Below are 21293 nucleotides of genomic sequence, written 5' to 3'. Positions count from 1 at the left end.
AAAATACCATTTAGTTTTAAATGGGTTTTTTTCTCTCTTGTTACGAAGTGTCAGTTAAGTTTAAAGAAGTACATGTTCCCCCTGTAGAAGAGATAAACACAACATCTTCACTCCTTTTAAAATAAGCAGTTTTGCATCAGAAATGTCCCACTTCTGGGTGCCTGCAAATCTCATTCTTTGATTTATCCACAAATAATTACAACAGCAGAGGCCACTAATTCTGACTGAGGGAGACCAGCCACAGGGAGAGGAGCATGATCTGGTCTCTATGAGGATTTAATGCTCAGCCTTCTCACCAGAAAACCCCCTGGTTCCCCATGGATCACTGACACAACAGCTGGGATGGGTGGAAATGAGGAAAGTTTGGGGTTCATTTCAAGCTGATGACAAATTGAGAGGATCTGCCAAGTCACATAGCACATCCCAGATGAGAAAGGCTTTGCAATACTACATATACATAAATACAGGAACATGGAATTATGCATGGAATTATTTTGCTTTTTAATTATTTAACTACAAAAGCTGTAGCTAATGATATGCTCTGTGGGCCTTGTAGTACATCTTTATGCTCAATTAATTTTTTAACATTAATATCATTTGGGGAAGAAGCAGGACTTACCAGAATATACAAAATGTGCATAACAATATGTACCTCTAAGATTAATGTTTATACTTGGGCAAGCTAATTCATGCTCAGGAGCTCTAGGTAGGAGCTGCCACATCCAAAATTAATGAACTTTATTAAGAAAGAAGTTGTCACTGTGCTTGGGCCAGGTCTGGACACAGACATTCCTCTGTCCTCTATATTGCTGCCCTCTATTTCTGCTGGGGTTTGGGGGATTTTAGCCAGTTTCTTCCAGAAGAGGAACACACAAATGCTTTGTGCAGTTCTTTTATAAAATCTCCAGGCCCTGCACTGTCAGCAGAGGTCAAGTTGGCTCCAGCAGCACATCCTGTGCCTGTCTCCTCTCCAGACCCACTCCCATACCCAAGAGGATGTGTTCTGTCTCTGCTCCTAAACCAAGACACAAATTGCCTTTCTTTTCTGCCTCTGCCTGAATCCCAGGCAACTCAGTTCCAAATTGACATCTTAGTTGACCTCTTCAGAGTTCAAAGAATTACATCCTTCCCTCTCCTCTCTGTGTCAGACCCAGTTGTGTTATTACTTTCCAGTGCGACAGGTAACTGCACAACTTCCCAAATTCTGCAGCTAACCTGGCTTGGAGAAGCCTCTCTATTAAAACTGGAAAGTGACTCCAAGGAAAAACCCTAGCTTGTCAAACTCTCAGTCTAAACCAGAAAGAACTTTTATCCTGATGATCATAATTTCGTCAAATTTCCTTTGTCCTAACTTTGCTCTTGAAATTTTATTCACAGTGTTTTGGATGGAATCAGCCAATTTCCCAGATGATTTTTTACCACCTGGCTAGATTTCTTTTCCCTTTGTTTAGGAATAATTTCAATCTGGCATTTGTGCTGTATCAGGGAGATGGGAATATCTTGCAATGAGTTTACTAAGAGGACAGAGAGACTTTTAATCAGTTTGCCTTACAGCCATGGGAAGAAAGGAACCTGCTCCTTATTTGCTCCCAAGTCCCTACCTTTTTCCTCTCTTTTTTTTCCCTGAAGCAGCTTTCAGCCTGCATTACCCATGACTGATTTATTAGATTGTCAGTGCTGTTAGAGTCCATGTCAGGGGTATGACAGATTTGTCATAAGGGTGCAGCAAACCCAGGTTACCCTGTTCAAAAGCTGCATGCCTTCCTATCCTCTGTGTCAAGCTTCTGAGAGGCAACAAAGGGTTTGTCACTAATGTGGATGTCTGAGAGAATGAAGATCCAAACCTTTGTGATTATCAAGCCTGTTTATTTCAGCTTTTAACTAAGTCTGCTGGATTGAAATAGAATTTCAATGTGCACAAGATGAAGAAGCCTATCTGTTTAATACCACAAGCCACTATCAACCTCATATGTTCATTTGCCCTTTAATACAGAGACCATTTCAAAATCTTTCTCCTGCTATTAAAACACTTTTAAAAGCTTATGCCCTTATAAACCAAGCAATCATTTTCCCCTCGACAGCTACGACCTGCCATCACTTTACCAGACCAAATTACTGAAGAAGATTGGAAGTTCATGAAGGCAAGAGGAAATCTCACAAAGATATTTCCTTCAGGAGATAAAAACAACCAAGGTTCTATTCACACACATAAACAAATTCAAACCTGGCTCTATTCACTATTTCTTCATAAAGAACAAAAACTGTTTTTGCAACTTCTACTTGGGAACACCTGAGATTAAAGATACAAGTCCAGTCATAAGAAATGAGCTAAATAAAATTGTTTTAGACTGCAGCTGGGAAGATCAATAAGGAAAACCATCATTTATTGAAATTATGCAAGGTTCAGGACGTTATAAAATAACTTTAAAAATTGAATAAGTAGGGTGGTATCTGAGCAAGACAAGAGCAGAAGGATTAACAATGTCATAAGGATATAGAATATTACAAAGTAGTCCCAGAACACTGATTTGCCTTTCCTTAAATAACCAGAATAGGAGGGGATGAATGAATTCAAAATAAACAGAGGAAAGTCAGGCCTAATATCTCAAGGTAACAAAAGTTGAAGGTGAATTTTTGGGTCAAAAGGTCTGGGGAAAAATCAAAAGAAAAAAAAAAGAAACTGGGAAAGGTTACAGCAGCAGTTTAAAAAGCTGGGGGTAGATAGGATCTGAATTAGATATTAATACATTAAAGACTACCTGGATCAGAAAAGAAAGTTAAATAATGTTTACATAAAATAGAAGGAAACTGCTATAGGTTTGCAGTCTAAACAGGAATATTTACATGTGAAGAGTGTTAAAAATGTGTCTTATAAAGAAGATGGATGCTCCCTTTCCATGAGGAGCATAGAAAAGACAGGAGGTGATGGGCAAAAATTAATCCTGGGAGATTCTGATTAGAGATATGAAGAAAACTTGACAATGAAACAATCATTTGTTTGAATAATCTCCTCGGGTAAGTGGTGGATTCCCTGATGTTGGACACTTTTATAGACATGGTGCATCATGTTCTATGGAACACTACTCAAAAGTAGTGTTCAATAAATTTTTCAAAGTCCATGACTGGTGTAAGGGCACAGAGCACCACAAAAAAAAAAACATCTAAAACTCAGACAAATGAAAATCAAAGTAAATGTTTCCAAGGCCTGGCTGGCACTGTTTGGTACACAGTTCAACTGCAACAAACTTTAAAAAGCAAATTTTAAACACATTTTAATAGCTAAGTTATAACATGAACCTAAATGCACTTGTACACTCATCCCAGTTAATTAGCAACCTGCAAACTAATAAATATTCCATAGTCAAGGGAAAAATTGTCGCTGTGCTTAAAAAGAAAAGTTTGGTGCCAACAGCCCGACACCACAAAGTGCTTCCAGTGTTTGTGTGGTGTTCTGTGTCCATGAAAAGAAGACTTAGTCTGCAATTTTAATGCTGTGCTGAGAGTAAAGTTTGCAATCTGTTCCTGCCTGAGTGCTGGAGAGTGCTTTGCCTGGATGCTCTAGGCTAAGTCCTGTCCTTGGGTGCAAGGGCACAGCAAAATGCATCTGTGTACTTGAGGGCTAAATTTAGATGAAGGAGAAAAGGCCACATGAGATAGAGTTTCACTTTGGATCATTTCATGCTTGGATTTGTAGTCAGGAGCTTTAAATTTTCCTGGTTAAGAGAGGGCACCTGCAATACATTCGGTTTTATCCAGGTTAGGGGTGCTCACAGATTTGCAATACCCTGCTGAAGTAGCTCTTACTTGATCTAATTCTGTACAAAATTAATAGCAGAATGAGGGGGAGACAAATTATAACAGCAGCAAAACACATCAGGCAGGGGTTTAGAAAGTTTTCTGGCTAATTTTGAGGTCAAGCTCACAGCCCTTATACAAACAAAGCTCCCTGTAGTTCCTCCACAAGCTTTCCAACACCACTTTATCTCTGCTGGATTTCCAGCTACAGATTCTCTTGCCTCAGGAAGAATCTGCAGAATTCTCTCTTTGTCCCTCATTTAAGGTGGATCACATCAAGCAAACATCCAATGTGCATGCACTGACCTACCCAAAAACCATCAACATTTCCTCCTCTGGCTCCCTCAGGAGAGGACCCACAGGGAACAGGAATTATAAGCTGCAGTGAACTAACAAAGTCCCAAGAAAAGAATTTCTTTGATTTCAAAAGGTTATCTATAAAGAATTGAAAACACACAGAACTGAAATCTGGAGAAAATAAGAGCTTGCAACTAAGTTCTAGGCTGTAACAGCAAAAAAAAAAAAAAGCCTGAAATTATTTGCACAGTAGAAAGATATCTAGCAGGCACTGGGATTTGAAACCATTCCTCAGTGGATCTTTATTGAAAAGCACATTGTCATTGTTTAATATGCCATACAAACTAATCAGAGATTACTTTATGTTAACAAAATTACAGCAAGAGTTACTGAAGACAAAAGCTAAACCATTATTAAATAATACACTCCCATTAAAAATTATAAAGTGATTGTTTGGTTCTCTTTGATACAAGTAACTACTAGGGAACACAAATCCAAGTGGACATTTATTGAGCACAATGCACTTAGTTTTTAATTAGTAGTTTATAGGTAAAATAATGTATAACTCAGAGAGACAGAATCAGATCCATTTTGGCTGTTAGATTTTCAAAAAAATTAATTTAATATCCCTGTGTCTCATCATTATTTTATAAAATTACCACCAAGACAATGAAAATATCTACATTTTATCTTTCCAGTCAGGTAAACAATTTCTAGTGAAAAAAATAGGCCTGCTCAGAACACCAAAACTTTGAATGGACTTGGATCAAAACATATAATGAAAGGAAGAGGGGGTATGGGGAAAATTGCATAATCCATCTTCAAAATGAGGAAAAAAGAAATCATTGAGATCTCAAAATTTAAAGCCTGATACTTAGGTAAAATGGCCCATTTCCTATTTTTGTGTTTATATTATCACTCAATGCACCTCAGTTGCTATTTCCTGGCTTTTATAAGCTGTTAATATAAGCAGGAAAGAAGCTAAAAGTTCATTTTGGACTGAAGAAGGGATTAACAGTTAAAATCTGAGTTTACCAGTACTTTATAACAGAGAGAGGAATTATACCTGAAAAATCCTTTAGGTTGGCACCAGACACAGGGCAGAGCCAGTGGAACCTCACTGGCAAAAACTGCGCACACAGGTGCTGTGAACCACCAGGAGCTCCTCAGGTTTGCTCCCTCCTCTCCCCACTGCAAACACAACTGGGCCAGGTTTCCTCAGCTGACTCAAAAAAACAATTCTGACACAGCTGCAAAAGTCACTGCAGTCCAGGCACACAGAGCTTTCCACAGAAAACAATTTGTCTGACATGAATTCTTCTTAATAAACTCATTTTGACTATTATTTATGTTGCTGTTAGTGTGCCCTCTGTACATTTAGAGACAAAAACAGCACCATCAACCTGCTCTTCTTTTTCCCTTCCTTTCTTTAAGTAGTTCCCATTGTAACTCAAAGCCCTAGAGAGATAGAAAACATTCCTTACTCCTTATCTTTGGTTTCAAAATAGAAGCATGATGGATTTTCTGACAGAAATGAGAATAGACATTAGGCCATAATAATCCTGTGTTCTCAAATAACTTAAGGCACTACTTCAGCTTCACTCATTCAGCAACACAAAATATTATTTATTGGCTGTTAAAGAAAAATATGGTAGCACTAGATGGCAAATTCATCCTCATTTTAAACATATGTTATCAGTGTTCAGAAGGAAGCTGTAAGCTTAGTTTTTAAAATAGTCCTGCAGAGACATTAACTCTGAAAAATTGAAGGAGAAATGGATGGAATTCTGTTTATAGACAGTCAGAGTCACAGAAAGGTTTGGGTGAAGAGGAGCCTTAAAGCTCATCCTGTTCCACCCACTGCCATGGCAGGGAAAACTTCCACTGTCCCAGGTTGCTCCAAGCCCTGACCAACCTGGTCTTTGATATTTCCAGGGCCTGGCCACCCTCACAGCAGAGAATTTTTTCATAATGCCTAATTCCAAACCCACCCTGTTTCATTTTAGAACCATTGTCCCTTCTCAGGGCTGCTCTCAATCCATCCCCCCCTCAGCCATTCTTTGTGCTTGGGATTGCCCTGAGGGAGGTGCAGGACCTTGCACTTGGCCTTGTTGAAATCAAGATTCCCACAATGGCCGGCTCTGAAGCCTACCAAGGTCCCTCATGGTGGCATCCCTCCCTTCCTGTGGGATGACCACAGTTCACTGTGGTGAGCAAACTTGTCTGGAGTGCTGTCTCTGTAGCACATTTCCCATATTTCCAGCAAAATGTCTAAAACACAAGTGAAAGCACAGAAAAGTGTTGGCAGAGAAAGGCAGGCCTCGCTCTCCTTCCTCACATCCCCTGCACACACAGCACAGGCTGGAGGCATGTGGGACAACACACAGCCTGAAATTGCAGCGTTTTTAATCCTCCAGACACTGTAATAGAGGTCAAATACCATTTACAGTGTTTAATATTTTATTTTTAGGAAGACTGATGACATTACAGCTCATTGGATATTTATGAAGAGAGAGTCTCATTTTCATGGGTAGCAAACACTGTGGACAGAAACGTTCACACAAAACCCAGCTGTTGATGAGCTGCACTGGGAATTTTTTGCTATCTTACATATATTACCCACAACACTGACATTCTTACAACTGCCAAGCCTTATTTTGAGCAAAGCAGCCTGCTTGGCTGGTGATTTCATACAGCAGAAGGCGTTTTGAGAAAAGAAAAAGAGACAGGGAGCCTCCAGCAGCACAGCTTCATCAAGTCGTTGCAGAACAACTTAATTTGGCTGTGGGATGTTATTTTCCATGGGAACTCTGGTTTGTGCTAACACAGTCCTACAGGAGGCCTAATCAGAGAAATCTGATATATTTAGTAAGAACAGAGGGAGAAGGGCCTCACTGTGTCCTGTGAGCCCTCAGCTGCCAGGACCACAGCTTGTGGGAGCAGAAATGTCTTTAGGTTTTTTCTCCAACTTCCCAAAAGTTGGAGAAGTTTTCCCATGCTGGAATCCCTCAAGATTCTGGAACACAGCTGCAAACTGTGCCTGGCCAAGGCTGGGACATGGGATGGCTGTAGGATCATGGAGGAGCTCTGCTGCACAGCAGAAACAACCTCACAAGAGTAATTTTGTGTCTGCAAAGCCACTTTGGATGCCAGGGAAGAGTCCTGGAGGCAGCAGGTCCCATAAACCCTTTATTCCCCACCCCAGGACAGCCAGATAATGTCCCTGTTCCTGCAATGGCACCAGGAGAATAAGGATTTCAAGTGCAGTATCTTCTGTAACCATGCTCAAAGGCTGGCTTTCTCCTAAAACCAGGCAATTTCTCTTTTAAAATTTCTGCGTCAGGCTGTCGTTGTCAGATAATGCCAGACTGACATTTATCCTGTAAACCCTGACAAAGCCCTCATAAATGGAGTGATATGGGCTTTAATTGCAAGGACACACTTTTCTGTAGGGTCCTGCTCCATCCAGGGCTCTATATGGACAGGGGAAGGGGTCACACCCAAATTGCACACAGTGCCACAAATCTGACATTTCTCCCCTCTCAGCACAGAGCAGATTTCCTTCTTTTAACTCAGGCGCCTTCCCTGATTAAATACTGATAATTAAAGAAACTAAAGAAGGTTTTCCCCTTAAAAATAAAGTCAATTTTACAAGCAAGAAAAGCTTTAACAGTGAGGTGGCATTTTACCAGTTTAGTACATCATTTTCACTAACTGAACTTCTTCTGTTATGTGAAAGAAAACAGTCAAACATAGAAAACTTATCAAATTTAAGTTCTAGAGCTATACTAAGTATTTTCTAGTAGTTGGACAACCATATTATTTTAAAAGCAGAAGATTATTTTGAAGGTAAATACTATTGTCATTGTTACCATGGTAGAACAGCATTTAGTGCTCATCTCACAGGATATGCACGTCCCAATAATGAACACTTGTTCAATTTACTGATTATATTAATATTAAAATACCTTCTTTTATTTCTAAATCACTTGTCATAGGCTGAACAACCTATTCCACTATTGTCATCATTAAGAAATGCAAAGTTGATCTGTAACAAACTACTTTCAAGTTTAAAAGCAAGAATTTAAGGAGAGAGGTTTAAATAAATGATATTTCAGGTGGTAGCTTACCAAAAAGGTTTTTTTTCTTCTTTTAATTCTACTCTGTTTCACATTGATAAAAGACACTTTTAATTCTACTTCAGATGACATTTACATAGATAATGAGTTCACACATCCTTTAATTTCTCTAAGTGCTAAGCTTGCTCTCTACCTGAGCTGTATAAAAGAGGTATCAATAAACCTTGAGTTCATTGTAGCTTAGTGTGGTTTTATGTCTAATACAACCTATTAACAGAAAGACTCCACTGACATATAAAATTCACTAATCCTCCAGAACATTTCCACCTGGAACTTGACATCTAGCGTCAATGCTAAAATGTAACAGTATCACGCAGCAACAGTCTGAAATATCACAAAAATATATGTAATAAAGCTTACTCTTATCCCAAAGTATTAGAGAATTTTAACCTCTAAGACAGAAAAAAAGCTATAGGTTTATTTCTCTAACATTTCTCATCTTTGTGAACATTGGTTTAGCTCCACTGGTTTGGAGCAAATTGAAGGCTGCAACTTCACCAAACTCCAATAAAATGCATAATGTTCAATTTCACCCTTTCTAAGCTCTCTGTCCATTACCATAATGGACTCAAATATCTATCACTCAATTCTCAAACTATGTGTTGAACACACAGAACAGACACACATTAAACACAGGCTTATGACAAACAATTCAGGCAGAAATGTGCTAAAAGCATTCTGAAATTTCCATCATTACCATACATCATAGCTATAAGATGCTGTCCTACTTATACCTGTATTTTAATATAAATGTTCTGACCTTAAAATAAACAAACAAATATAACTAAACTTTAGTAAGGTTGGTTTATTTTATTATGAATCTTAAGGCTCCTACAGATAGACCATGAAAATACACACTGGTTACTGCACTTTAAAAAAATATAGGCTATGAGATGTTCTCCAGCCATTCTGGGGAAAGCAGTAACAATTATGAACGAGCCCCTTGAGGTTATAAACAGATTTTCCATAAACTATTATCTCTTCTCAGTTATTACACCAATTTCCTTCTTACTGCCATCACTATTTTTACATGTGATATCTTTTCAGCCTACTTTATGCAATAGCTAAGTAAAACTCCATGTAGCTGAATATTTATCTTTGAGAGATCAGGCTCAAGGCTCAGCTGAAGGAACCTATTGGAAAATAGTCTTGAGGGGAACACATTCTTCTATTTGGCCTTCCAGAAGAGAATTTTATGCATTAATAACTTTCTGACAATATCTTGCTTGCACCCAGGGTCAGAAAGTGATCAGCTTATTGACATTTAAGTTGTTCTCCAGGGTTTGTTGTTTTTTTTTTGCTATTTGGAGATTATCATCCATTCTTCAATTTCCAAATATATGTGGTTAGGTTTTGTTTACCACAGGAAGGAGCAGAAGACATTGTAGGAACGAGTTAGCAGTTCATAGCTTTTGGAAGAGGCTGCCAGACAGAACTGAGTCAGAAAGACTCTTAAATCTGTGTGAGACTGTGTTTAGGACTCAAATCTGCCACAAATTTACCATAGACCTTCAGCAAAGGCATTAAAATGTTCTATACTTCAGTAGCTTCCATTATTAAGACTTATAAAGAGCTCTCTTTCTTTTGAAAATCTTCCATTTAGAAGGATAGGCTCATGGAAAGGATTGTGGAGAATAAATCCCCAAGGTCCCACCAATCCTCAGGCATGTTTCACCATTACCTGCTGCTGCCAGAAGTATCACACACCTGTGAGGATCAGCAGGGAACACATGGGATTCTGTAATCCTCAATTTCTTCTTCCCTCTTCACCACCCCACTGGTGATGCACCAGCCTCACCAATGTGACTGATTTTGAACTCAAATTGAGTTATGCCATGAGTAGAAATTCATTCTTGGCACACAATAATCCACTCTGGCAACAATTCTCCTCCCTGTTATTTTTGATAATCATCCAGCACAACCAATAACATCTGTAGCCTGGAATAATTTTTTGAGGTTGTCCAAATGATTGTTTACCAATATGTGAGCTGCCACGAGGTAATTGGCACAAGGATGGCATGGATATGATGTGTGCAAGAACCCAGGAGAGGAGAGATTCTCCCTTTCTGATTCAGCCCACCTGGCCATCATTTGCCCTGGTAAGGATGGAGGAGGTGAACACACCAAACCAGGGGTGTGAAAGAGGCTGAGCAAGAAGATGGGTGAGGACAAGTTGTTTCTGGTAATGACAGGATGGAAAAGAAAGAAGAGGAATAAAAAAAAAAAAAAAAGGAAATGCAGCAGTTGCAAAGATCACCCGAGGGACAGGTAATTATTTCTATTTAATTGCAGCTTCTCTCCTCTGCTAAACTGCATCCTTGGGTGAGCTTCCTCAAAATCTCACATCCAATTGATAAACATCAAATTAGCACATCATTACCCGTGCTTTTTTAAGGGCTATTAGGTCCATGGAACAAAAACTCAGGTCTGATTGAGACTAAATTCATGCTGAATTTTGACTCATTTCAAACAAGTGGCACCCATTAGAGAGGAGTCCTGAGTTTCTGAAAGCTCAGCTGCAATTTGAGCCTTGCTGCAGTTTTCACTGGGCTGATGAGAATTGTGGTGACTGTTTCCAAAGCATGTGCCAAGCCTCAGAGGAGCCCCAGTTTCAAGGGAGGAAGAAGGAAACTTAATTAAAGCAAACTGAAATCACTGCACTGAATCCTTGGGGAGATTTTCACCTAGTTCTCTGTTTTTAAATACTGCTGCAGCAGGACACACTGCAAGCAAAGAAACTATAAAACTTTTTGGAAACTCTTGTATGGCATTCTAGCATAACATTTCACAGTCAATAACAGGCAAAATGCATCCCATAATTACAGACTATCAGGCTGTTGACCAAGATCAAGTTCAAAAAGACATTAAATTCAGTATGGCTAAATTATCAGGGAGGATTCTGAGACAAAAGGATGTAACCAGGCTTCATAAAGGTCAAAAAAAAAACAGGGAGGAAAGTTAAAAGGAGGCAATTTTCTTCCTGCTGTTTTTATAGATTCTGTAAAAAAACTGATGAGGCAGCCTGTCACCTTCCACAATAACTGGTCTGTATTGTGTAACCATTCTCCAATTGCGATTTCAGACTTTTGCCCAGGATGGTGCAAGGAATCCCACCAGAAAACACTGATCTGAAGCCTGAAGTTAAAATCTTTGATGGAAGAGGCCTTTTCCTTCTCTGTCCAGATAACTGAGCAGTGCCCAGCCCCATATCCCATTGAGCATTGGAGCCCTATAAACTCCTGCTCGTGGGGAGGGGAGTGGTAAGGGAGCAGGATTGATGATTCCCTGACCCAAGGAACTGCAGCTCCCCGTCCTGGGGTCCTGCCTCATCTTCCCATTGATTTCTGTGCTTCCTGATCAGTCAGAGAAGCTGTTAAGTCATTATAAACATGTTTTCCATTCTATTGTGACAGATGTTCCTCCACTGCAGTGTGCAGTTGTAAACTCTGTCTAATACATTAAGCTCCCGAGCTAAATTGCATTGGTAATTTTATCCCCTTTCCTTCCTGACCTTCATAGGTTTAAAAATCAGGTACTTAACCTTGCATTAATGGCAGGGGTTTTATTGCACAAGATTACACATTTAAAGCCATTATCATAACCTTTGCTCCCAGGTATAAAAGGCTGAGAGACATCCAAACACATGCCAGGAAAATTACTGGTAAGGAAGAATAGGAAACCTCCTGACCATTTTCTTCTTTTTTTAACACTGCTATGAAAAATGGGTCTTCCAGTAACTACACAGAAGCTCTCAACCATAACAAAGTTACATGAATATTTCTAATGTTTTAAAGAGCGACTTGTACAATGTTAATTGTAATTTAGGAGTTGGGCCTTGTTTTCACAAGGAAAACATTTAGTATTTACAATTGCACATAAAATTCTAGTAAAAAACAAAATTAATGTCCTCCTAACATGAGTTTTTGACCCAGTTAAAGAAGAATCTAATAAAATTTAATTTTCCAAACATTATCTTAACCTGTCCACAAGTTCACAAAAAAATCCTCTCACTCAAGCTTTGTGCTATTTAAAATCCAAGTTGCTGGAGGTGTACGATGCAGCTTGCAAACTCCTCCAGGGCTGGATTTCTCATGGGTGCAATGAAAACCCCCTTGTGCTCAGCCTGTCATCTCATGACTGTTTCCCATAGGATTTGAGTTTGGTTTTTTACAGGGGTCTGGAGTGACAGGACAAGGGGCAATGGCTCCAAGCTGACAGAGGGCAGGGTCAGGTTGGATATCAGGGAGAAATTGTTCCCTGTGAGGGCAGTGAGGCCCTGGCACAGGGTGCCCCATCTCTTGAAGTGTCCAAGGCTGGATGAGGTCCAGTGAAATGTGGAAAATGAGCTGGAACAAGATGGTCTTCAAGGTTTCTTCCAACCCAAACCATTCCATGAATCCATGGTTAAAACTGTGGTGCTGCAGAGCTCCGGGGCTGACAGTCAGTCAGACCCACCAGGAATTAGATCTATTTGTGCACAAACAATCCCATATTTGATTGGGGTTTTTAATCTCAAATAAGCATTTCGGTTGCAGAATTTCAATTTGCAGGTCTTTGGAGCAAAGCAGACAGATTCTAACTGGAAAGGTCAAGTGCCCAGAAGTGTTACCCAGAAATTCTGCAATTTTGCATTCAGGTGGAACAACCCAGTAGTTACCAGACCCTATCAATACACAATAAAAAGTGGCAGCTCTTGTTCATGCTATCCCTGGGAATGCCAGATGGCTTTTTCTGGCTCATGACCCAGATAGATTGCTGGTTATGTTGTTAGTTTACTTCAAATATCTATTTGCTTTAATTGCCACAGTGCTATGTTTTCTAATGATGTTTCTTGAAGAGGCATCAATTTATTTGTTTCAGCAGCCATTTCTCTCATAAAATGTGATACTAAATATAAATTGAGATCATATTGGTGGGATGGAATTTCCTTTTTTAAAAAAAAGAATAAAACCAACAAACTTGGAAAAACAAAACCTTGAAATTTCATTGAATCCATAGGTCTTTATGGTTCACCTTAGATTTACTAGTATCCTGTGGAGACCTTTTATATGCAGTAAAATGTCTGCCCCAGGTAAAATTGCCAGCACTTTAGAACAAAGGTTTTGTAAGTGGTGGTTTATAATGCGTGTGGGATTTGAAAAGTACATTTTTTCTTGTCTTGAAGATAAGTCTTATTAAGATGGCATACCCCCTTGGAGGCAATAATGGGTTTTTTCCATACCTCAGGTTTGCAATAATACTATTTCTTGTGAGAAAGGCAAGGATTGTTTTTTTATCCTAGATGAGGTTGATGCTTTCTGACCCGATATTGTTACTGCAAGATACAGATTTAAAGGAACTCTTGAACTTCTAAGCACAGAAATCACTACTGCCAATATAAATCAACAATATTCAATCTATGGCTGGACTGAAATCTTCAATTTTTCACCCTGTGTTTCCTTCACATCCTCACAAGTAAAGCTATTTGGGATGTAGAGCTCAATTTTGAAATAAAATAAATTCTAGAGAAGATAGATAGATGGATAGATAGATAGATGTTACTGTGCCAGCAAACCTGAATCAGGATTTCTCAGTAAAGTTCTAATTATGCCTCTAAGTTGGTATATTTTCCAAATGCTTTCAGGAGCCCCATTTCAGGGCTCACCTTGCACCTCTGAACCTCACCAGGCCCCAGCTGTGCCATCACCCCACCAAACCTGGCTCCAGAGCTGCATTTTCCAGGCTGGGGAAGCACATGCCCTATCACTCTGTGAGCCTACTCTTTGTTTGCTCGACTTGCCAAAGAGTTACAGCATTTTAGAGCTGCAGGTTGTTCTGAAATCTTCTATTATATTATATGATTAAGGTAAATCTTGCTGAATGCATGCAAAGGCAGGTGAATCACTTTAAACAGCATAATAGGCAGCACACTTCAATTATTCTGCTGTCTCACCTGTATTGTTTCAAGCAAACCAGATTTAACAGAACATTGGCTTTATAGTAGCATCAATTTGTCAACTAAACTAGAACAATAAATATAAAACAAATCTTGCAATAGACCTGCATTTTTAATCTGGTTAAAACAATATAGAAAGCAATTACCAACACAAAACCTCTCATGAATGGCTTCTGAGGGCATTGTGGGATCAGACCACAAGGTGCTTCAATGCCCAGCTGAGGTCCTGGTTTCCTCATGAGGACATCACAACTTAGGGATGTCCTTATGAGGAAAGGGGATGGAAAGGCACCATCACCATGAGGAAAGGCACCTTTTGATGTCAGGTGCCAGCTTGCATGGGGTACCTCAAACCTCTGTTGGGCTGCAATACATGCAGTCTTTAACCACAACCTCAACTCCACTCAGAAATTTTCTTTATATACAACCAATCCATTGGATTGTTCCCTCTCTCCCTCTTTCTTTGAACTTCCTCCTTCAGTAGCAACCAGATCCTTGGGCCACTGCAAAAATCACAGCAAAATGCAGGCTGGAGCTTCTCCTGCTAGAAGCAGGCCAGATTCCCAGGGAGTTCAGTGTGCCCACAGATGCATCCACTCAAGTTTAGAAAATCCTCACAGCCCCTGTGGGCTCCTGTGCTGGTGTTTAACCCTGCTCACTGTGCCAATTTTTATTCTGTATGTCCAATGACATACAGAATGTCCCTTTCTTCTCCAGCAGCCCCCCACAGAAAATCCTCCTTTCTGTGTACATTTCCTGAAATAATACACAGCATTGTGGTTTCAGCTGCCCCAGTGCCACCCCCAGGAGAGGGATCCCCATCCCCAGGTGCTGAACTGCAGGCTGGCACTGTGAGTTTTCCACTGACCAGTCTTTCCAGTCTGTTCAGATCCCTCTAGGAGACTTGCTCTGTGCTTTCCTCAGGCACTGCAGTGAGACTGACACTCTTCTAACTCCCTAAAACCCCCTCCCTGCATTTCTTCATTATTTCAGATGCAGAAAGTGACATTAAAATCTGATGTTTTTCTCAATCTTATTATTCTGAAATTTCCTTCTCACATTTCTTTCCAGTAAGTCCTATTGCATTAGAGCTTAAGGGAAAGTTTAATAAGCAAAAAGACAACAACTTTACTGCATATTATTTCATTAGTTCCAGAACCAACCTCAGTAACTCCTCTGCCCCTTCTATTTACATTCTGTATTTGCAGGCAACTACTGTGTCCTTTGCTTTAGTAGTTGTTAAGGCATGCCATGCATATTTAACTCTTAATCATTTCTCATTAGTTCATCTTCCCAGTTCCTGACTCACTTTTGTGAATATTAATTAGCTTGTTAAGAGCTTTGTGCCTCTGTTGGCCTCGGTCCCGCCTTTATGGAAACTGGGGGAAAATTCCAATTCAAGGGACCAGGCAGCTCCTAATCCAACTGTGACATCTCTGGATAGGAAGGAGAATAATATCTTCTTTCTTGTCTTTGCTTGGGGCATTTCTGTCACTTTTCCAGGCCCCAGCTGCTATTGACTCCCCAAAGATTTCCAGCTGTGGGAGGCTGGCTTTTATCACTGAAGAAATACAGTAACTTGTTCACTCAATAAACCAGAGATGCAAAGGAGCAATTTATAGAAAGGAGAAAGAAATATTTTAGTTCAGTATTGGAACAGACAGGTTGTTAAAAACTGCTTGGTTAATGGCACAAATATTGATCAATAGCACTGAGTCATATTAAAATACATGTTCTTTCTCATAGAGAGGTAAAGCTACAGAAAGAAATTTACAGCCAAATTTTAAATAAAAATTGTTGTTGATAACATGGATTTAAGAAATAGAAGAAAAAAATGTAACAAACAGGAGAAGCACACAAACTTCTTACCTTTTAAATAGAAACTCTTGATTCTGCTCTCTTTTTACATTATTCCTTTCAAGCTTTTCTTTAGTAAGGTGTAAGTGTAAACATCTTTTTTGACTGGAGAAAAGATTTTAACAGCTTTTGATTTGGAAAAGCACTTGCTTTCATTCTCAGATTTTAGAAGTCAAATGGAGAAATCTATTTCTATCCAAGTTCGATTTCATTTTCCCACCAAGCAAATCAGTAAACAATATTTGGTAGCTAAAAGACAGTCCATTAAGACACTCAATTATCTATTACCATTTAAATGTGTATGCTTTGAATACTACACAGTCCCTAAATCATCAGAGGAAATGTTATCTAGAACAAATAAAACCTAGGGATGAATGCTTTCATCTTCAAAAAGTTTGTGCCAGTTATTACTGTAGGTCACCTTCAAATTCTGTCTTAAAGAAAGCACTTATTTTTATGCAGAGTTCTATCTGACAGAGGGGTTTGTATTTTCCTTTAGGATAAAAAACAAATGGTACTGAAACTCCTGCAAGTCCCTAAGCTCATTCATTATGTTGAGAGAACTGGAATATTAGTGCAGGAAACAAAGCATCTGAAGAAGAAAATGGAGGTGGTTACGGTAGAAAAATATTATTAGTGTATCCCTCATCCTCCCAGTGCTCCCCACACAGGAGGGGGACATGGATCTTTGAGCAGAATGCAAGGTCTGCTGCTCTCTCATGGATTCAATCTTTCCATTAAGAAAAAAAAAACAGGAGAAAATATGAGAAATGCTGATCTTGTGTTGCAAATAAATTAATCAGCATGCTGACATCTTCCACGGTGGTGCTACACATTTAAAACAGTGGCATCAGCGTGGGGTTTATTTAAAATAATTTGCATAGTTCTATATGAATGTTTTTTAAAAAGGAACAGAGGGATAGAGAAAACAGGGTGATTTGCAGGAGTTATTTTTCAAAGCTAGCTGTAGGACATACTTGTCATGCCTTAAAAATGCATTTTACATTATAGAAACGGCGTAAGAAATATGTGGTCTAAAATCTTTGAGGCTGCCTTAGACTTCCAAAGAAGGGATCCACAACTGACCAGTTGTCCTTGGAATCATCACCACCTGCAGAGAAGACAAGGATTTCCCAAAGAGCTTTGAGTGTGCAATCTTCACTAATCCACTATCTACCATAAAAAAATCATGGAGTCACAGAGTGGAAGGGACCTTAAAGATCATCTAGGGACACCTTCAACTATCCAAGGTTGCAACACTTCCAGGGATGGGACAGCCACAGCTTTTCTGGGTAACCTGTAGCAGAGCATCACCCTCACAGGGAAGATTTCTTCCCAACATCCAATCTAAATCTGCCATCATCAGTTTGAATCCATTGCCTCTTGTCCTGTCACTCCAGACTCTTGCCCAGAGCCTCTCTTCAGCTCTCAGGTAGCCCTTTTAGGCACTGGAAGGTGCTCCAAGGTTTTCCCAGACAGCCCCAGCTGTCTCAGCCTCTCCCCATAGAGCATAGGTCACCTTGGATCACCTTCATGACCTTCAGCCATTGCCATCACCACATCATCCCCAAGGACACACCAAATATTACAGTAAAAGCACTTCAAGGGCCACAAAAGTCTCATTCTCCTGTAAAGGACGCCTAGACATTCCACCATCTGTATTTCAGCACTCCTCACCTCCCAAGGAAGCAATAAAAAGCACTTTGGCATATTTCTGCCCATTTCCAAGATTTAGATGTTTCTGATAATTTGCATAGGAAACCAAATATTAATATCCACAACCTGCCATGATATTCATCACAAAAAATGTTATTTTTCATAGTAAACTAATACTCAGGACACACCAATAGCTGTCCCTGGCTTAGGTGGTCTAAACAACCAGGTTGTGATGGAAAAATGCACCCTCCTGGGCTGTGTGGGTGAGCTGTAGCCTGGCTGTAGCTGTGCTGGGTAACAAGGCACTATCATTCACACAATGACAAACTTGCCAAAACAATTAAAAGTGTGTAATCTCCCTTCATCCCTCATGCCAGACCTGAACTGATTATTCCTCACAGCCATATTTTTCAAAAATAGCCTCTTGATGTAGTCAGTCATTGCTACATCCCCACTTGCTGGGGGGTGTAATGTGGGTAACATGCAGGTAATAAAATGCTTGCTCTGCAAACAAGCAGACTCTGCATTCAGCACTGAATGAAGTTTCCACATTGGATTTAATTACTTCTACTTTAAAATATTATCCCTCCTTGTAGAATAAAACCTCTATTTGTGTAAATCACCGTGTCAGGGAACATGCATCATCATCATTCAACTTTCAGCAGAATAATTGAACGTGGGGGTTTTCATCATGATCGTGCAAGAGATCCAGAAGATATCTCTCCACAGCAGTAAAGTAACTCCAGGGAGTGCAGTTATCATGATTATCATCAGGCAATTACAGTCTAGCTACTGAAGGATAAGAGACCTTGAGCTGCATTACTTGCATCATAACACTGACATTACGGGTTCAATTATCACATAATTCCTGCTTGTTTATCCTCTTTTACTATTTAACTTTCTAGGATGCATAAAGGGAGACAGGCAACAGTAAACACACACAAAGGGCAAAGAGCACAATGAGAACCTGCATGGAAGGAATGGGTAAAGATCAGGATGATATAAAAAATTAAAATAAGAAGAAAATAATAAATCTGTAGAGACAAATATTCAAAGCTCTTTTTGGAAAGCCTCTGCAACATTTTCCCTGGGTGGTAACTTAATAAAACACAAAGAGCTACTTGTAATCAGCCAGCTAATCCCACCATGAATCAGTAAGGCTATGATCCAGCAAAGTGCAGCTCCTTCTGACTCACTCCAACAAAACACTTAACTCCTGCTTATTTTGAGCACTTGAGAGTCCCTCTTTGACCTCAGGAAGATTTAAATCTGATTAAAACAAAGCAGATCTTCCACCAGCTGTGGGATTTGGGGTTCGAGCAACAAGTAGGTCAATCTTACATTTGTTCTAGGAAGAAGAAAAATTTATAGTTCTGTAAAATATGGTGGTGGCAATATATTCTAAAATATTCAGAAGAAGCTGAAGTCCTCTAAGAAACATCATTCCACACCTGTATTACCTTGTGCTGTCAATTAAATGCACATTTGGTAACACACAAAATGTATAGTCTATGCCTATTTCCACATGCCTATGGAACTTTGCTTTCCAACCTTTCATCTGTAATTACGTTTTATCTTATTGTGACCAGGACAATTTGAAACTGCAGTACTTGCATGGATAATTTGTCTGGATCATTGGGGCTGTAGGTTTTTTCCCCCAGGAAGATCTCCAATTAATTTTATGGTGTCCTATTCTGCTTCAATGGAACATTTTACTTAGAAAAAAGGGATTTTTGAGGTTGACACCAAGATTGAGACAGTTCAGAGGAAATGTAGTGTCATACAAATGTGGAAGTAGAGGCAATTTATTACATTTACTGAATCTTTAAGAGACATTGTAAGGGTTTGGCTGTTATTGTCACTTTTTCCCCCCATAAAGATCCAAAGAAATAACAAAAAAAAACAGGGAGGGAATACACCTTTAGGCAAAGGTATACCCAGCATAGGACACATATGAGTATATTTAACATCATGGATTTCAATTCCATAGTTGTAATTGAGTCTTTTGTTATTTTGCAATGTCATGTGTGACCCAATGTTTCAGATATGTATATAATTCTACATTAATAGCAATTGCTATTTATAACAATCATAATTGACTTTCAAATATTCAAGGTCTAAAAGACCATCATCTCTAAAAAATGCTTTTGTCCATTGTGTGGTTGACTTCAAAGACAAGAACTGGGCTTGAAAGGGAAAAAGAAAGAAAAACATTGGTGAAGTAAATTTGGATGCAAGAATAACAGGAAAGTAAACAGCCATGGTTTGGAAAGCCTTGTTACTCCTTGTTTCCTGGTCCTTGTGGCAGCCCCATGGATAGTTTATATTGCAGTTTTCTATTGCTAATCCAACTGGCACATCAGGTTCAAAGGATTTACAGAGGGTTTTTTCAGAGCCAGTTAATTTGCTGTGGCCTGCACTTGGTTCCTAGCAGACATCCAGCAGTACTCCCTGGGCTGAGAGGCAGCAGCAGGCTAGGGAGATGTTTACACGGCTTTTAAAACCAAAAGGCAGCCTTGCCACGTTCAGTGACCTCCAAAGTGAGTAGAATTGCAAATGGCAAGGACTGAATTTAATTCAGTACCCAGCATGCCACTGATGTTTTACATGCATGATCAATGAGCAGAGCCGGGGTGAGAAAAGTGCTGAATATTCATGGAAATGAAATTCTCTAACCCTAATTCCAAAGATAAAATACCATTTCCACTTTGACAAGACTGTTCTGGGTGTTTTCCAAGAATATTGATGCACAAAAAGCTGATTAGAACCTTTAGACTGAATGAACAACCACTGCCCTTTGTCAGGCCTGGATTATTCAGGGTGGAATTGGTTGTGTTCACATGACTTATTGGCTCTGGTAACAACTTATCCATGTCAAATCATCCTGAGGAGCTTCCAACCTTGTGGCTGTAACCTTCACACTCCCTCTGCCACCCCTGCAGCTTTGCTCCTGCTGTTTGAGGTTCTCAGATGTCCTCACACTTACTGGTTTGCCTGTTTCAGCTCACTGGAAATCTTTGTGGTTTGAGTTCTACAGACAAATGCATCAGGCACAGACAAGCAGAGCAGAAGACTTCAAATATAGATTTGAGTACAGTCTCCAGAAGGGATCACTGCAGTCATGGATGGGCCCTGTGTGATGCCATCTGAGTTATGGCTGGGAAGATGAATTTCAGTCCCTCCTGCACCTATATTCACCAGAAATCCATCACAGGCTCACTTCAGGCTGCTGGCCCCTAAGAGCTGTAGAGCAGTTGATAAAAAGAGGCGTCATAACCTGTGAAATTCCTATCATTTTCTGTCCTAAAACCAGCATGAGATCCCACTGGCCTGTGCTCAGGTTCAGTGTGAGTATTGACCTATTCAAGCCTCTTACAGCAGATCTATAAATTCAAACCACATTTCACCAAAGAACAAACTTCTAAGTTTCTGCAGAAAATGCCAAAAACCTACCAGAAAGAAGGGCAGCCTACCAGACTGTCCTGTCCAGACAGAAGAGCCTTTCTTGATAATCATGGACCATTCACTCAGGACAGTCATTGATTCAGTTTGACCATATCAGGAGCAAGATGTTGCACTCCACCAGGGAATAAAGGACATCCCTGCTGGCACTG

This window comes from Melospiza georgiana, chromosome 7 (assembly GCF_028018845.1).
Source record: "Melospiza georgiana isolate bMelGeo1 chromosome 7, bMelGeo1.pri, whole genome shotgun sequence".
In the NCBI taxonomy this organism is placed as follows: Eukaryota; Metazoa; Chordata; class Aves; order Passeriformes; family Passerellidae; genus Melospiza; species Melospiza georgiana.
This window is presented reverse-complemented; position numbering follows the sequence as displayed.